General features: G+C 39.3%; 1 long non-coding RNA gene across 1 annotated transcript; it reads left to right on the top strand.

Moving 5' to 3' along the window:
- Positions 1–343: 343 nt before the first annotated feature.
- On the top strand, positions 344–8,368 carry LOC135418841 (uncharacterized). Its single transcript, XR_010432695.1, has 2 exons — positions 344–4,586; positions 7,508–8,368. It is a non-coding gene; the product is annotated as an uncharacterized LOC135418841 (long non-coding RNA).
- The last annotated feature ends 223 nt before the right edge of the window (positions 8,369–8,591 follow it).

Raw genomic sequence — 8,591 nt, 5'->3', positions numbered from 1 at the left:
GTAGTGATGTTCAATCTCCCACAGTTAGTGAACATGGACCCCTGGTACATACCAGAAAATTGACCTTCAGCCTTATCCAGACTTCTGTGTTCATCACCGTGTTAGTACATGACAAATAGCTCCAGTTAGACATTTTCTTGCTCCACCATCACAGACTGATACTGCTGACACTGACACTGCCTGTCTTGCTGCTCTGCTCACTCACAAGTTATCCATTTGCTGAGGATAACCTCTCTAAGCCAGTATATACCCTGACATTTGAAGGATTCCACAGGGCAGTAGGTTATAGAGGTAAAGTGTTATTAATGTTCTCTGCAGCATTAAGACCACAGCTGGACAAAACATCAAATGAGAAAGATTCTATACAGAGTTACAGTAATAGTTTTTGGAATTTGGGTCAATTTTACCAAACTGTTTATTCTTAAAACCAGCTGTCATTGGGCTGGAGGTGTGTGACAAACATGCAAAAAAGTGACATTTTTGATAGTGATGCTATTTTGTCCCTGAAGTAGCTCAGTTGGTTAGAGCATGGTGCTAATAGTGCCAAGGTTGTGAGTTTGATCATTACAGGGGCCATTCGCTTAAGAGTTGGACTTAATGATCCTTGTGGGTCCCTTCCAACTCAGAATATTTTGTGATTCTGTGATTTTGCTTTTCTAGTACAAAACAATTTTCCATCTGAAATTACTTTCAAAATGTATTTTAAAATTATTCAGAAACCTCAAATGGAAAACATCACTTCGTTTCAGAGCAATCAAGACAATTCTTTACCACAACTGACTCTTTTTCTTAATTCTGTGATTCTCTGTTTAAATATTCATCGACTCAAATCAAAATTACTTCTTTCTTTTCCTATGCCTGTCAGAAAACTATGACACCATTCTTCACATTCAGCTGTGATCCTTGACCCAATTTAAAAGAATATTTAAACATACTCTTAATTCTGAGACTAAGTTAAATACCTGTTCAGGTTCTCCAGTGAATAACTACAAATGCCAGGTATGCTGAACTGCTAAACACCCCCAAACCTTTATTTTCTTCGTCTTTTCTACATAGGATTTTTCTTTATTGCTTAATGGAAAAAAGAATGACAATGTGTTAGAAATTGAGAAGAAGTTTTATACATTCAGAGATGCTGTTGCTGAACTTTTGTTCAGCAGAGAGAGAAAATAATAAAGCAATATCTACCAAGCTTCAGTGTTTGGAAATAACATAAGTTCTCTTGGACACCTGAAAGGTTCTTCCTCTCCTGTCTTCCTAAGCAGGTATTACTTTTTGATCAAAAGACACAGAAACAAGGACTGAATAAAAAACAATAAAACAAACATTAATAAAAGGAATATCATCCTTACCTGACCAATTAAATTATCATTATTCCCCCTCCAGCCTTACTGTATACAAATAGAACAAGCAATCAAATTCACATTGAAGTCCAGTTCTTCATTTTTCTCTAGTTCAAACATATTTCAGAACAGACTAGGATCCCTCTGTATATACATATATTAAAAAAAGAACAGATTCCAATTAAAAAAAAACACATTTCAAGCTGCTTATATTTCATACATACACATGTATACACGCGTCAGGGGAACAAGCACACAGAACCAACCACAAGCAGTTAAGTTAACTCCTAGCACCCTTCCTTTGTTCAGCTCCCACAAATTTCTGCTGCTGGTGGGTGTAAGGCTTTTGAACTTCTTGAAAGCAACAAAGAGAAAACTGTAGATCAATGTGTTTAACCATGTGCTTTCCTGGGCTGCCTGCAGAACAGCTCTTGACTCAAGAAGGGGCAACATGCACATATGCTGAGCAGCTCACAGCATTCCCTGGGGCTTCTTTGTTTATTCTGTATTTGTTTATCAGTTTCAGCGGGACACAATGGGATCCAGAGTAACTGTGTGCCTCAGACATCACTAAGCTGACTTTCCTCGGCAGAAGGAGGAAGAGAAGTACTTTGAGCTTTGCTCTCTGGATTGAAAGTTGAAATGAGTTGGCACGACCAGAAGGGTGCAGGATAATGCGCCCACCACTCTGCATGAGGGGAAATCCCCCTCTGTAGGAGGTGTCGCTTGTATTCCTCAAACCTATCCTAGCTTTTAAACACCATTAAATATACCCTTCCAGTTAACTTGGAAGGGCATACCTTCTACAGCTAGTGAAAAGCTGTTCTACTGCCTTGTAACAATATTGACAGATGCAGTCATAATGAAATATTTCCAAGCTGTTGCATGGCCAGAAAAAGAAACTACTGTTGGTGTGACCGCAGTATAGAAGTTTTCAAATATGTTGGATAGTTAGAAGGAAAAAAAAAATAGTTTGGAGAACAAACTAAATTTGAGGGATGGAGTAGGAAAAGCTAAGCAGGCCACGGTCAAGAATGTGCAAATAGAAAAGGATCTGTAGAAGAGAAGACAATACAGAAACAGACAACTACCCAGCAAGGTGGAAAAGAGCTTTTACTCATATTTGCTACTGTTTGTATACTCACTCCCAGTTGTAGCAATAAAATAAACACCTGCCTCATTTAGTCAACTTCATGATGCACCCAGGAAATTCTGCTCCCAGTTGGTCAGAAAAGAACACATGAAATCTCTGTCACACATTTATTTGCTTAACCAGGGATCAAGCTGCTGAACTGATGAGCAAACAGAAGCAGCAAAATGTTCAGAAACCCTACCCACCCTGTTCCTGTAACAAACTAGCTAGGGACAATTCACTCTGACCTGGTGCAGACCATAGCCTCTTCTGGGAAATCATCACCTGGGCAGCATCATTTAGGCTGGGGTCACCCTGCTTCATGGCAGGTGCGAGCCTCTGAAAGGTTAGGGATTGCTGAGAGGTCAACTAAGGAAGAAAGAAAAAGCAATGTGTGCAACAAGCATTTGCCCATTACATCCCAAGGCTGCACTTTCGGTTTTCTCAAGTTGGAAAGAGAAGGGAGGTTTGGCCCTGCACTGCTCCCCAGGGAAAGGCTGCTCTGCCAGCCTACCTCTGACTCACTGTTTTGACATCTGGTATTAAAGCTTAGGTAGTTTGAAGATCAGTAGAATAGAGGCATTTAAAAAAACCATTCTTTCACCAGTACATTTGATTTTTAAATAACTGTGTTAATTCCAGAAGGTTCAACTTCATTTACCTCATCAGGCACCTGACTATACCGAGTGTTATTCGAAGTTATTGTAACTCTCTTTTTTAAAGTGGATTTAAGCCATTATGGTCTATCACATAAATCCTTCTTAGTTTGTGGATTATTGACCTGATAGGCCCAAACAGCTCCATCTGTCCGTTTAAATGGGCACCAATGCTTTGAGTGTTTATTGCTTTCAATCCTATTATTTGTAAAGTGCTTTCTTCCTCTGTCTGTGCGTGTGTATGTTTGGTATTCAGGGACAATTTATTGCTGAATTTTTGTCTAAACTCTTTCAAATATAAGGCTTTCCTGTGCTAACTGCCCACATACAGTAGCACAAGGAAGTATACTGCTTCTTGATTTGGGAAATGAAGCTGTTGACTTAGAGCCAGCCTTTAAGAGTGATTTAAAAGTTGATACACTGGAAGAACATTTAAAAGAAAAAGGGACTCCCCTTTGAAATGCTGATGTGAATCCAGCCTGAGGTAATGAAGCTTTTATAGTTATAGAGAACATTACTTTTGGGTATCTACTCCAAGTACTTCTTTTAAAAGAGCTAAAATGATGCTCAAAGGGACATTTGTTGAAGAGAAAACAGGAGTAAAATAGTTTATCACCTGTTGATATGTGTAAGAGGTCAGAGTAAAAGTATACAGAGAAAACCAGACATTTTTCATTGATTCATGTTTGTGGGTCAAATTATTTACCAAGACCAAGTCAACTGTCTTGATGTGTTGAGTCAAATAATTTGTGATGGAAATATTAAAGTGCTATGAAAAGGTTCCCTGTGCAAGGAAGCCTGTTCTTTCCTGCATCACAGGTATTCTACACACTATTAATTCTACTAATACACACTATTCTACACACAGGTATTACTACACACTAGTAATAACTAGAGTTATTACTATTAGACAATGTACTGAAAAGTCAGGAAATCAAACACAAAGACAAAAATCTTCAAAATGTGGCTGCCACCTCAGCCTGATGGATTTCATTGCTTCACTTTTGTCTTCTTCCTATGGGTAAGACACTCCACCTGGCACCGGCAGGCCGGACCACGCAGAACATGTGAATGTGTCTTCCCAGTATGCAGAATGCTTTGCCTCTGACATGGCTGGCTTCTCTTTGCAACAAAAATCAGTGGAAAAGAGACATTTTATCAAGTCAGTCCTGAATAATATTTAGAAATCTTAGAGAAACTAAAAAAATACCTTGCAGGTGGTCTGTGATAGCTTTTGTATACATAAATAGAGATGTCTTAGGTCTGACACTTGGAAGAGAGTGGTTTATATCGTGCTCATACTCTTTTGTAACATATGTATGCACTGGACACATGGTTGTTTTTTCAGGGATGGCAAAACTAAGGAAAGTGGGAAGATATTTTTGGCAAGCTATGTTTTTGGAGAAGAAATGCCTGGTTCCAAGACCTTTTCAAATCCAGAGCTAAGGCTAAACTGTGAGTGAAGCTGTGAAATACATTTGATCATACTTTTTTGTATATGATGGTGTTATTGTAAGTATACTTGTGCAAATACACAAATACACACAGTCCATTTTCTGTCTTTTTTTTTTTCCTTATCTAAGTGATTTTATGCATTTTTTTAAAGTCATCTGGATCCTCTGACCCAACCATTATTGGATCATTGACTCACTGTAGGGCTTACACAGTAGCAGTGACTCATCTTGTCCTAAGCAGAAAGCTTGTGTGAAACACTTCTTCCCTGAAGTGGAAGTAATTGTGTCCTAGTGCTCGTGCTTTGTTTTGGCAGCAAGAAAAGTGGTGGCCTCTGAAGACAATCCACACAGCAGCTTTTAGGAGGGAGCATCAGCCTCGCTGGCTGAAGCAATTGGAAATTCTGCCCTGTTATACAAATTCAAAGCAAAAGTTTGAAGTGTTTAGGAAACTTTCACTCCCCTTTTAGCATCAATCTCAACAGTTATTTTGGGGGATGAGCACATGTAATCCTTCCATGTTGGATACTCAGTCTAATGGAAAAAGAGAGTGATCCAGATGTTCAGCTGCATCTTGGGTAACTGTTTTAGCAACACTTATGAAATGCTGATATGCTGAAAGATATGGAACACAGTGATAGGGAGCATTTTTGCAACATTAAAAATTAAAGCTTCGGTTTCTAAGATGTAAGCAGAACACTACCTAGCATTCTGCATATAGCATATCCGTAAGCTTTAGGATGATGTCTAGAATTCCAGGTGAATATTGGTTTCCTTACTATGTAGTATTTACTAGCATTTTTATCCAACAGAAATGGCAGCTGAACATCTGAGAGAGGAGCATCTAAGAGTTAAATGTGTGCCTATGTGTTTTATTTTTGTATATATAGTATATACATATCAACACACTAAAACTCTGTGTAACTAGTTTTAGCTGCAGTCACCCTAGGTACCAATAGAATATGTTTAACGCTGAGACATTTCTATAAAAAATCAGTAAATTTGTGTTTATCCCAACTTAGTGTCATTGAGTTACTGAGATGAAATTACCCAACCCCCTTTTTCAGGTGGAAGGAAGTAACCTCTCTCCACCAAACACATGATTTCCATCAGGAGAACGGAACTGGGCCTGCTAGAGAAAGCTTAGCTCCAGCATGCTGAATGAATGTGGAGACAGAAATGAACCTCTCCAATGCTCACTGTTACTGCTTTAACATTTCAGTCACCAGAAGGGGGGAGAGGATTTTGGTATACTACTGGAAGCTGTCCATTTTATGAACTGTACCAATAATGTGGTTTATATTCTACTTGGCAACTAACTTGGTTTTTGAATTTATACTCACAGTAATCAGGTTTATCTAGTTAGTCTATAACATTGAACTTATTAAGTGGGGCCCTAGGAAGGACGGGATTTGAACAAGTTTTTTTGCTATTTTAATAGCTAAAACACTGTTTTAGGGGTGACTTTAATATGGTCTTAAAAATCTGATCTAATGAATTATGCAGGCTGAAGGAATACAATCACTGCTGTAGTATTTTATTAAAGCAGTTCACATTATACTGAAGTCATGTAAACTGTCCTATTTCTGTGAAAGCCACTCTTCTGCTTCTTGATTTGATAGGCTAATAAAAAAGAAGGGATGTATTGTAGACAATTGCAAACTTTTGGACCAGAAGTGGAAATGCAAGGGGTAAGACAGTACACATCGACTGATAGGAAACTTCAGTCCATACATAGATTCATGTATTCTTCTTATGATAAAGAGTATGAAACAAAATAAATTGCTGTACATAAGTCTTCCATCATGAAACAGAGCCATGAAAACTTAGCTGGTGGTTATAGTCTCAAAGCATACCACTAACTGGGAACATTACAGAGCACAAGTCTCATTGCCACCTGGAGTTCTTTTGAGCTATACAGTAGTTATCTGATGTCATTCAAAGGGGAAAGAATGATAAACGCTCAATTAATTTTAAAAACAAAAACACATAGAGGAAACATCTGACTATTTTATTTAATTATTTTATTTAATATGCTCACATGAATGATATTCATGGCTGTATAATTCATTTTAACATGAAATAGCCAGCTGTACAATAAACCAGTTCAGGATGGGCCAATTCTGCTAAGACTTCATTAGAAACTTCATCCTGAGCCAGGTGAGAAGACTAAGGGCAGTCAAATCCATTGAAAGCTGTGGGATGTGGTCACAATGTTTGAATCTTAAAGCAAGTCAAAGTGGAAGTGACTGTGAATAAGCACTGGGGTGTTTGGGTAACCCTAAGCCAAACTGGTAGGCGGTTTCATATACTGGAATGAATTCTACAGCACCTAGCTTGAGTAAAACTTAACTTTAGTGACTGCTGATGGGCTGCTGGCTAAGCAGGTTTCACAGACTGGGATGCATACACTTTCTCAGTTCAAGGCTCTCTGTCTTATTTTCTGTTGAATTTGGCTTCCAGCACAGAGGAAGACAACTTCTGGGGCAGCTGAAGGATGAAGCCCACCTCTGGTCCTCTGTGCACCACTGAAAAGGTGCAAAAACTCTGCAGGGTCCCAGCTGACCTCAAATCACAGACACAAAGCCATGCTCTGGCTCGATCACTGCTTGTAGCCTGTGGGCAGGATGTGATGGAGAACAAAGCATGCAGAGGAGTTTTAGCAGGAGGACTTCAGTTGTCCTTGTACCTTCTTCGTGCCAGGCAGTTACAGTGAGTTGTCCTAGGAAATAGTGTGTGGAAGCCAAAACAGGCCCTTTTTCTCCAAAGAACCCTGTTCTTTCAATTTTGTATATTTTTTTAATTAGTTAAAATCTATACAAGAAAACTCAGCATGACTGATTAGAGCTTGCTCTTCAAGTAATGACAGTCAACACACTGTTCTGAAATCACAGCAAATATCTGACAATTCAATGGTGTCCACAGATGCTGAGATGAAATGATGCAGAGGACACAGATTATCTGATAAATATCTACACTGATCCCAAATGGCCCCAGAGGACGAAGGTGTTCTAGCTCATGAAGACTTTATCATGTTGCCTTCTTCTCCCTCAAGAGATGTGTCTGCCTAGGAGCTCTGTGCAAACAAAAAACACTGTTTACTGAAAGGATCATTTTCCTTTTAGCTATGCAGTAGCTGAAAATGCCGAGAGCAATTTTGTTCACCTCTTAGGCTCCAGAAAAACCTGTGTGGCAGAATTGTCACAAAGACTAATGTTCGTGTAGCACCTATAGGAGAGCTTTTCAGAAGAGTCCTATGTACATTCCCTAATAAAAATAAGTGAATAATCATTGGCAATATACATGCAAATTGGCTTCCCAAAGGATGGAGCCACAAGACAGAGTATATCAGTCAAGGGCACCAAAGCAATTGTGAGCAGTCACCAGAGAATAAGTCCTTTCAGAATGCATGAAATCAATCTGGTGCCCTCTGAAATATACGGTCCAGTTGCTTATGTCCATACAAATATTCACCCTCTCAATGTGGAGGCACTAAGGAATGCAGATTAAAAGGACTGTTTCAGGACTGAGACAATCACTCCGCAGTGAGAAGCCAAGTAATGATTGATCATTATTTTATCTGTGCTGAACAACATTGTAAGCAAATTGCATATAATTATGACAAAATACCATCAACAACATGACAGTCTCCTGTCGTGTGCTGGGGCATTTGGCACACAGCGCTGCCGAGTCAAATGTTTGTTGCCTTTCTGATGCTTGGTGTTTGTGTTTTGCCTGTTGCTTTGACTCACACTCTTGCTTCAATAAAGACTTATTATACTGTCATTGTGTACAGTGTTCACTGGTTTATGCCAGAGGATTGAACTTCAGTAGGCAGGGTTTCATCTTCATTCCTTACCATAGGGACGGTTCCCTGCCAGAAGGTCTTTCCATTCCCTGGGGAGAACAAGGGGAGAAAAATGAGCCCAACCAGTGATATCACTGAAGGAGAGGGATGTACACACTGTGATGAAAGACAGGTGGAGATCCCTCCTCATGGAAGGAGAAG

Source organism: Pseudopipra pipra, chromosome 1, assembly GCF_036250125.1.
Source record: "Pseudopipra pipra isolate bDixPip1 chromosome 1, bDixPip1.hap1, whole genome shotgun sequence".
NCBI classification, from domain to species: Eukaryota; Metazoa; Chordata; class Aves; order Passeriformes; family Pipridae; genus Pseudopipra; species Pseudopipra pipra.
Note: the sequence above shows the minus strand (reverse complement) of the source record. Positions and strands in the feature narration are given on the sequence as shown.